At 43.9% G+C, this 9,181-nt stretch overlaps 1 pseudogene; it reads right to left on the bottom strand.

Moving 5' to 3' along the window:
• Positions 1-329: 329 nt before the first annotated feature.
• On the bottom strand, positions 330-7,121 carry LOC118643215 (annotated as a pseudogene).
• Positions 7,122-9,181: the final 2,060 nt, after the last annotated feature.

Raw genomic sequence — 9,181 nt, 5'->3', positions numbered from 1 at the left:
TCCACTTACCCTGAATGCGCTTGAGCTCCTTTCAGAAATTTACCTCTAAGTGCACTGATGCACAAAAAGGGTGATTGTATTTTTTGACCTAGTACTTTTAGTATGAAGGTTTCAGGCTGTCTTGTCCACACCATATTTCCATGAACTGAAGTTCTACTACTTATATATATTCTTTTTAAATTCTAATGTTTGCTTGACTATGGGCACCATGGACTTCTTCTTCTTCTTCTTTTTTCCTTTTATTTTTATTTGTACTTTTTATTTATCAGCAGACAGACCACAAGATCCTTCCAGGTAGGTTCCGGTTTGGAGGGTTAGAAAGCCTGTTTTCAGGGCTTTCTCTCAGCCATGTAGTGAGGGTGGTTGAGATTGGATACCTGGGGCTTCCCACTATGGCCCATGTACACCTTAAACTTGTTAGGGCCCTGAAGCTCAGCAAACCTTAGTCAAGTACTTATAACCTGCTCGCTGACGACCTCAGGAGTCATGTTGGGCACAAGCCTGATAGAGAACTTGCCGACCACTTTCCTAGGAATCATGGTGTCAGTCCCCGAGCCAGAGAAGGCACCTTCCAGCCTGCAGAGGAAGAGGGACGAGTACTGCCACCTGGGCATCAGGACGTCTTTTTTGCAGTCATGCAGCAGGGTCTGCACATCCTTGGCATACTCCTCCAGGTCAAAGTCGATGTCCTTATAGAGCCCCAGCTCCTCTGTCAAGGGTGCCACAGCCTCACTTTGCAGGGGATGAGGATTTTCCCCTTCCTGTCCACCAAGCAACCCATCAGTGTAATGAGATCTGTCATGGCCTGTGCATGAGCCCTGGTACACCGGGGTGCAGGTCTTTGTCGCTGCATTCCACCATGATGAAAAAGTAGCAGGTGCTCCTGAAGCTGTAGGAGATGCACCACTTCTTCCCCAGCCAGTAGGTGTGGAAAATGCAGATGTAGTCCATGTCTTTAAAGAAGGCGTCCTTTGGGACTTCCGGTCAAGATGGCGGGTAGGTAAATGCTGTATCACGTCCTCCCACAACCACATCAAAGTTACAACTAAACTACAGAACAACCATCATTCAAAACAGCCTGAAATCAAGCTGAATGGAAGTCCTACAACTACGGAATTAAAGCAGCAGCCACATCCAGACTGGTAGGAGGGGCGGAGGCGCGAGGGGCAGAGGCCACGGGCTGGTCCCACACCCACGTGTGGCGGATAAAAATCAGGAGGCTCCCTCGGCTGGGAAGGTCCTCCCTGAGGACTGAGGGGTCCCCGTCCCACACCAGGTGCCCCGTTCAGGGTTCCAGTGCCAGGAAGAGAAGTCCCCATAACTTCTGGCTGGAAAAACCAGCAGGAACTGAGGCTCAGGGAAGCTGAAGCGGCTGGAGCCCCAGGCAGCTCCTTAAAGGGCCCGCGCACGGACTTATCGGACTCTCTCCCTCTAAGCTCGGAGGGGAGGCAGCTCGAGGGGCACCAGAGAAATACAGGGAAGAACTGAGCTGTTTGGCACTGGAGCGAGGGCTGGAGAGGCGGCTTTCTCCGGGACAAACGTGCTGTCAGAGGCCTTTGTTCCTTTGGTGAGCCCTTCCCGGGGGCGGCAGACAGCCCCATATCTGGGACTCCAGTAACCTGGCTCACACTGGTAGCCCCGCCCTGCTGACTCCCTGAGGCCCCGCCCCACCCAACTTTCAGGCCCACCCAAGCTGTTGCCACTTGCTTAACCATAGGATTGGCCTGTCTTGGATCCTGCTTCAGGTTTTCCTAAATTCTTTCAAACAAGCAGCATCTGGTATCAGCTAGCCCCATACCTCTCATTAAGTAATACACAGAAACAAACACAGGAAGGCAGCCAAAATGAGAAGACAAAGAAACAGGTCCCAAATGAAAGAACAGAACAAAACCCCAATAAAAGAACTAAGCAAAATGGAGATAAGCAACCTAACAGATGCTGAGTTCAAAATACTGCTTATAAGGATGCTCAATGAACTTAGTGAGAACCTCAGCGAACTTAGTGAGGGCCTCAAGAGCATAAAAAAGGACCAGTCAGAAATGATGGATGCACAGTCAGAAATGATGGATGCACAGTCAGAAATGAAGGAGGCATTAACTGAAATAAAGAATAATTTACACAGATTCAATAGTAGAGTACGTAAATCCAACAAGTAAACCATCGATTTGGAATATAAGAAAGCAAAAAATGCCCAATCAGAACAGCAAAAAGAAAAAAGAATCCAAAAAAATGAGGACAGTGTGAGGAGCCTCTGGGACAACTTCAGGTGTGTCAACATTCGCATCTTGGGGGTGCCAGAAGGAGAAGAGAGAGAACAAGAAATTGAAAACCTGTTTGAAATAATAATGGCAGAAAACTTTCCTAACTTGGTGAAGGAAACAGACATACAAGTCCAGAAAGCACAGAGAGTCCTAAACAAGATGAACCCCAAGAGGCCCACACCAAGACACATCATCATCAAAATGCAAAAGGTTCAAGACAAAGAGAGAATCTTAAAAGCAGCAAGAGAAAGGCAGCTAGTTACCTACAAGGGAGTTCCCATAAGGCTGTCAGCTGATTTCTCAAAAGAAACTTTGCAGGCCAGAAGGGAGTGGCAACAAATATTCAGAGTGATGAAAAGCAAGAACCTACAACCAAGATTACTCTATCCTGCAAAACTGTCATTTAGAATCGATGGACATATAAAGAGTTTCCCAGACAAGAAAAAGTTAAAGGAGTTCATCACCACCAAACCATTATTATATGAAATAATGAAGGGTCTTTTTGAAGGAAAAGATAAAATATATGAACAAACAAAATATCAATGAATACCTATCTATCGACAATGGAATCTACAAACAAAATGAACAGGCAGAACAGAAACATTCTCATAGATACAGAGAATGTTTTTGTTGGTTGCCAGATAGGAGGGGGTTGGGGGAATGGGTGAAAAAGATGAAGGGATTAAGAAGTACAAATTTATTGCTACAAACCTCAAAGGGAAAAGGGTTGGGGGGTGGGAATAAACCAAAGAACTTATATGCATAACCAATGGACACAGACAATAGTGTGGGAAAAGGTGGGAGGTGGGTGGGAGTGGGGAGGAGGGGGTCAATGGGGAAAAAATGAGGAACATCTGTTAACACATTCTACATTCAACAATAAAGATTTAAAAAAAAAAAAAAGGCGTCCTTTGGCGCTGTGGACTTTGTAAGTGCTGACCTAGGAAGTGAGGAAATATACAAGGGAGATGTGAACAAGAATCGGGAGTGTAAATTACTAAGCAGTTGGGATAGTTGGGTGCGTGTGCATGTGTGGAACATAGGGGGAGGGGACATGTCTGCAGCAGGAGAGCAGTAGTGGATGTCAAGTTCTGGCAATCGGTGCAGTTTCAAAGGCAGCACGGGGCTTGGTGCAATCCCCTGAGGGAACAGCACTAGTGCTCAGGTGGCAGAGAGTAGAATCGGCCTAACCTCACCATGACCAGTCAGATGAAGTCACCTTATGAAGAGGGGTGGGAGTGTATTTGGAAAGGAGCAATATAGCATGAGAAAGAGGTGTGCTGTGGAAAACATACTGAACTGGACATTAGAACTAGTAGATTTACCCTGGCTGGTTTGGCTCAGCAGTTAGAGCGTCGGCCTGTGGACCAAAGAGTTGTGGGTTCTAGTCTGGTCAAGGGCAGGTACCCCCATTGTGGTTCAGCCCGGCCCTGGTCGGGATTGTGTGGGAGGCAACCATCCATATGTCTTTCTCACATGGATGTTTCTCTTTCTCTCTCTCTCTCTCTCTCTCTTCCTTTCACTCTACCGATGAATTAAAAAAAAAATTCCTTGGGTGAGGGTTTAAAAAAAAAAGATGAATGGATGAAAAAGTTGTGAATATATACACACGCACACACACAGACACACACACACAGAGGAATATTATTTAGCCATGAGAAACAAGGGAATTCGTTTGCAACAACCCAGATGGCCCTTGAGGGCATTAAGCTAAGAAAGATAAGTCAGGCAGAGAAAGACAAATACTGTATGATCTCACTTATATGTGGGATCTAAAAAAGCTGTACTCATAGAAACAGAAAATAGAATGGTAGTTACTAGGGGCTGGAGGATGATGGGACTGAGAAGATGTTAGTCAAAGGGTACAAACTTGCAACCAGTAGATAAATAAGTCCTGGAGATCTAATGTGCAGCATAATGATTATAGTCAACAATACAATATTATAAACTTCAAAGTTGCTAAGAGACTAGATCTTAATTGTTTCCACCACAAAAAGGAAATGATAATTATGTGATGTGACAGAGGTGTTAGCTAGCACTATGGTGGTAATCATAATGTGATATATAAATGAACAAGTCAACATGTTGTACACCTTAAACTTATACAACGTTATAAGTAATTATATCTCAGTTATAAACAACAACATGGGCTTTGGGGTCAGATAGAACTGGATCCAAGTTAGTTAATTCCTGGGCCTTGACTTCCTCATCTATACAAGATTAGTGATGTCTCCTGCTTAGGGTATTGCAAGGATTCACACCACGATTGCCGGACTGTGAAGAACTTTAAAAAAAGGATTTCTTATTATCTTCCCCAAGTTGATGGAAATTCAGGAGTCAGTGATGAAAACGAGCTGTTGGGGTTAGGGTGGCAGCTACAGCAAAATTATCATCACTGTATGTCCCTTTCATCACTGCTTATCTTTGCCATTTGCTTTGCACTGAGGATTTAAATGCTTTCTCTGGTCTGGGTTATGCTGTCTCGTAATAATACTAAACTCATGGAGCTTGGACGCTATGTTGAGGCACATACTTTGTTGATTATTAATATTATTCCATTGGTTCTTTGCATTTTAGTTGATCCCAGAATATCTGTTTTAGATTTTAAATTTGTATCAGACAGAGTTAAGACATGCATGCTTACTTTATTTTGTCTATGTATTGTTATCCCATCCCCTGTATTGGGTTTTATATTTTTAATTTTTATTGTTTATTTAAATCCTCACCCGAGGATACTTTTTCCCATTTATCTTCAGATAGAGTGGGGGAGAGAGAGAGAAAGAGAAACATCAATGTGAGAGAGACATATCGATTGGTTGCCTCCCGCACGACCCTGACCAGGGTCAGGGACTGAACCACAACCGAGGTACGTGCCCTTTCCAGAATCAAACTCGAGACTCTGGTCTGTGGGCCAACATTCTACCGCTAAGCCAAACCAGCCAGGGCTGGGTGTATTATTTGTGTTGTGGAGCCATTATTTCTTTAAATTTAAAAAAAAAGTTTTTTTTTTCTTTATTGATTTTAGAGAGAGAGGAAGGGAGAGGAAGAAAGAGATCGAAACATCCATGAGAGAGAACATTGATTGGCCGCCTCCTGCATGCCCCCCACTGGCAATTGGGCCTACAACCTGGACATGTGTCCTGACCAGGAATTGAACTAGCAACCTCTTGGTGCACAGGTCGACGCTCAACCCGTGCACTAAGCCACACCAGCTGGGCATATTTCTTTAAATAAATATTCTGCAGTTATCATTTCTAATAAAAGAGAATGTAAAAAATCATTCATTCATTCATTCATTCATTCATTCATTCATTCATTCATTCATTTAAAAAGCAGAACTGGCCCTGGCCGGTTTGGCTTAGTAGTTGGAGCATCGGTCTGTGCTCCAGAGAGACTCGGGCTTGGTTCCTGCCAGGGGCACGTACCTCGGTTGCAGTTTGTCCCCAGCCCTAGTTGGTCATGTGGGTGGCAGCCACTCGATGTGTCCCTTTTACGTCGATGTTTCGCTCTCTTTCTCTCTTCCTCTCTCTCCCTGCCACTCTGTCTGAACAAAAAATGGAGGGATGTCCTTGAGTGAGGATAAAAAAAAAAGCAGAATTGAACTCTTACTATGCTAGAGTGAGAGTAAGAAGACAAATGAGACATGTTTTTGTTTCTCAAGATGTTGGTGTTTAGTAGAGGAAAGAAATAGGGGCATATGCAAAATAAAAAGAGCTTCCCAAGTTGATCAAATAAAAACTACAGGGTCCTGCTCAGTTTTGCTCAGTGGTTAGAGCATTGGTCCATGGTCCAGAGAGACCTGGGTTCAGTTCCCGCTAAGGGCATGTACCTCAGTTGCAGTTTGTCTCTGGTCCCAGTTGGGGTCATGTGGGTGGCAGCCAGTCAATGTGTCTCTCTTACATTGATGTTTCTATTTCTCTCTCTTTCTCCCTCTCACTCTATTTGGGGAGGAATGTGAAAATGTCCTCAGATGAGGATAAATAAAAAAAAAAACTACAGGAAGATTGCCATTATTAATTTTTGTCCTTTTCTAAATGAAATCATAACTTTGGTAAATACCATTTGATTTAATGTAATTTAATTAAAGAAACACATCTTGATCACCTACTAGGAGGAGTCCTTGGGGATGAGCTAGACGATGTTCCAGTCCTCAAGGGGTCCTGAGGGCTGATGATGTGGATTTAGATTCCCCTGGACAGCCCTGCCCAGCCCTGCCCATTGTTAGTTGACAGGCTTCTCAAGTGAACCAAATTTAAGGAACCGAGGACGGCGCACACAGGATCACTACATTCTCCAGGTTTATTTAGTCTTTTCCAGGTGCATAAACTTCCTCTTTGTAATATCCCAAGTTATTCCTGTGATGGCTTAAAACATCTAGTTGAAGTGCCAGGACCTATGATTACTGGTCTCTGGGCTAGGTTTCTACGTGGAATTCCCCTTATGCTATCCTCTATAAAAAAATATTTTCGAGTCGCCTGGCTTGTGTCCTGATGAATAATCATTGAGATAGATGTATTTCTCTGAAATGGAAAATACTGTTTGTACTTCCTGCTGGACTTGGCTGACAGTTTCAGCAGTTGCTGAAATTTGCGCTAATTTCTCTTGAATGGATCTTTTTGTTTTGATGGCCTCCTTACATAAAAGATCTTTATTTTCTTTGGAGTGTCTATTGCTAGCAAAACTACTTGTTAATATGAGAATAACTCTTATTCCAGTTGGAAGGAAAGAACTGCTGAGCCTCTTCTTTTTTGGCATCTAAATGTTAAGAAAGAACACAGCACCTGCCCCAGAACTGCGGACTCCATCTCTGGAAAACTGTGAGGCACCCGACACTTTTACTGGCTCCCGGGAATTCAGCATGCTCCTCAAACACTGCATTTATCACAGGGGATTTCCTGTTATTTTCTAAATTAAAGAGTGGGTTTTCCTCTTACACCGATAGATTATTCCACTTCTTAAGTTTATAATTTAATTATAAAATATAGTACTGCTTTAGTTATGTTGTTAGATTGGATATTTACTTTTTATTTTTATATAAAATGAAAACAACTATTTGATTCATTCATTTGAATGATAATCTGTGAGTAAGAGAAAGCAAATTAGAAAACACAAACCAAAAAAAACCACACAACTGTTGTTTTGATCATTCATGTTGTCATCCCCTAAACCTGGCTTCTTTAAATTTCCACTTTCCAAACAATACTGACATAAACCAACTCCAAAAATGAAGCATGAAGAAGGGTCTGCACCCAACTCCAACCTGGGGATCTTTCCACCCACCAACGCTTCTCCGGCACCAGCTGGGTGTCCTCCAGTTCAGCTCACTCTGACACTGTCTACCTGAAGATGAAGGACTCAGTCCTACAACACTGTACCCACTCCCAACTTCAGATGCTAATTGTAACTTCAGGTTGTCACCTGTATTTCTAATGGGTGATAAAGTGGAGGTTCCAATGACCTCCTTCTTGGGATTGATTAATTTGCTAGAGCAGCTCACAGAACTCAGAGACACATTTTACTTGGTAGGTCACTGACTTATTCTGAAAGGATGTGACTCGGAGCAGCCAAGTGGAAGAGGTGCATAGGTAAGGCATGGGGAAGGGTGCAGAGCCTCCATGGCCTCTCAGGGTGACACTCTTCCAGCACCGCCACGTTCACCAGCCCAGAAGCTCTCTGAACCCCCTCCTGGTTTAATGAGTTTTAATCAGGAACTTCCTCTGTATTCGTCTGCTCAGTCTGCCATAACAAAATTCCACAGACTAGGGGCTTACACAACAGAAATATATTTTCTCACAGTTCTGGAGGTTAGAAGTCCAAGATCAGGTGTCATCAGGGTCCGGTCCACTGAGGCCTCTTCTTGGCTTGCAAATGGCCATCCTCCTGATGCCTCTTTACATGGTTGTCCCTCTGTGTATGGGATGCCCCCTGGTGCCTCCCTGTGCATTCTAATCTCTTCTAATGTGGACACCTAACAGCCTTATTTTAACTTAGTTACCTCTTTTGTTTTTTTCCCTCACCGGAGGACATTTTTCCATTTTTTGTTCAGGTAGAGTGGGAGGGAGAGAGAGGAACAGATAGAGAGAGAGAAACATCGATGTGAAAGGAACACATCGAGTGGCTGCCACCCGCACAACCGACCAGGGCCGGGGACAAACTGCAACCGAGGTACGCGCCCCTAGCGGGAACTGAAGCCGGGTCTCTCAGGACCGCAGGCCGACGCTCTAACCGCTGAGCCAAACTGGCCAGGGCACCTCTTTTGTTTTTTCAGTCCTTTCCTGAGGACATTTTTCTATTTATCTTAAAAGAGAGAGAGAGAAACAGCCCTGGCTAGTTTTGCTCAGCGGTTAGAGCATTGGCCTGCAGTCCAGAGAGACCTGGGTTTGGTTTCTGCTAAGGGCACATACCTCGGTTGCAGTTTGTCCCCGGCCCTGGTTAGGTCATACAAGAGGCAGCCACTCGATGTGTCCCTTTCACGTCAATGTTTTCTTTCTTTCTCTTCCTCTCTCTCCCTCTCCCTCTATCTGAACAAAAAATGGAAAAATGTCCTTGGGTGAGGATAAAAAAAGAGAGAGAGAGAAACTTTGACTGGTTGCCTCATGCACAACCCTGACCAGGGCCAAGGACAAACTGCAACTGAGATACATGCTCTTGACCGGAATCAAACCTGCAGCTCTTTGGTCTACAGGCCAATGCTCTAACTGCTGATCCAAACTGGCCAGGGCTAACTTAGTTACCTAATTTAAGGCCCTTGCTCCAAAATACATTCACGTTCTGAAGTACTGGGGGTTAGGGCTTTAACATATGAGTTTTGGACTTAGATGAATTTAGCAGGTTGCTGGATACAGTTCAGAATATAATTATCAATTGCATTTCTATATGTTAGCAATTAACAATAAGAAAATAAAATTAAAAAATCAGAA

This window comes from Molossus molossus, unplaced genomic scaffold (assembly GCF_014108415.1).
Source record: "Molossus molossus isolate mMolMol1 unplaced genomic scaffold, mMolMol1.p scaffold_m16_p_32, whole genome shotgun sequence".
Lineage (NCBI taxonomy): Eukaryota > Metazoa > Chordata > Mammalia > Chiroptera > Molossidae > Molossus > Molossus molossus.
This window is presented reverse-complemented; position numbering and strand designations above follow the sequence as displayed.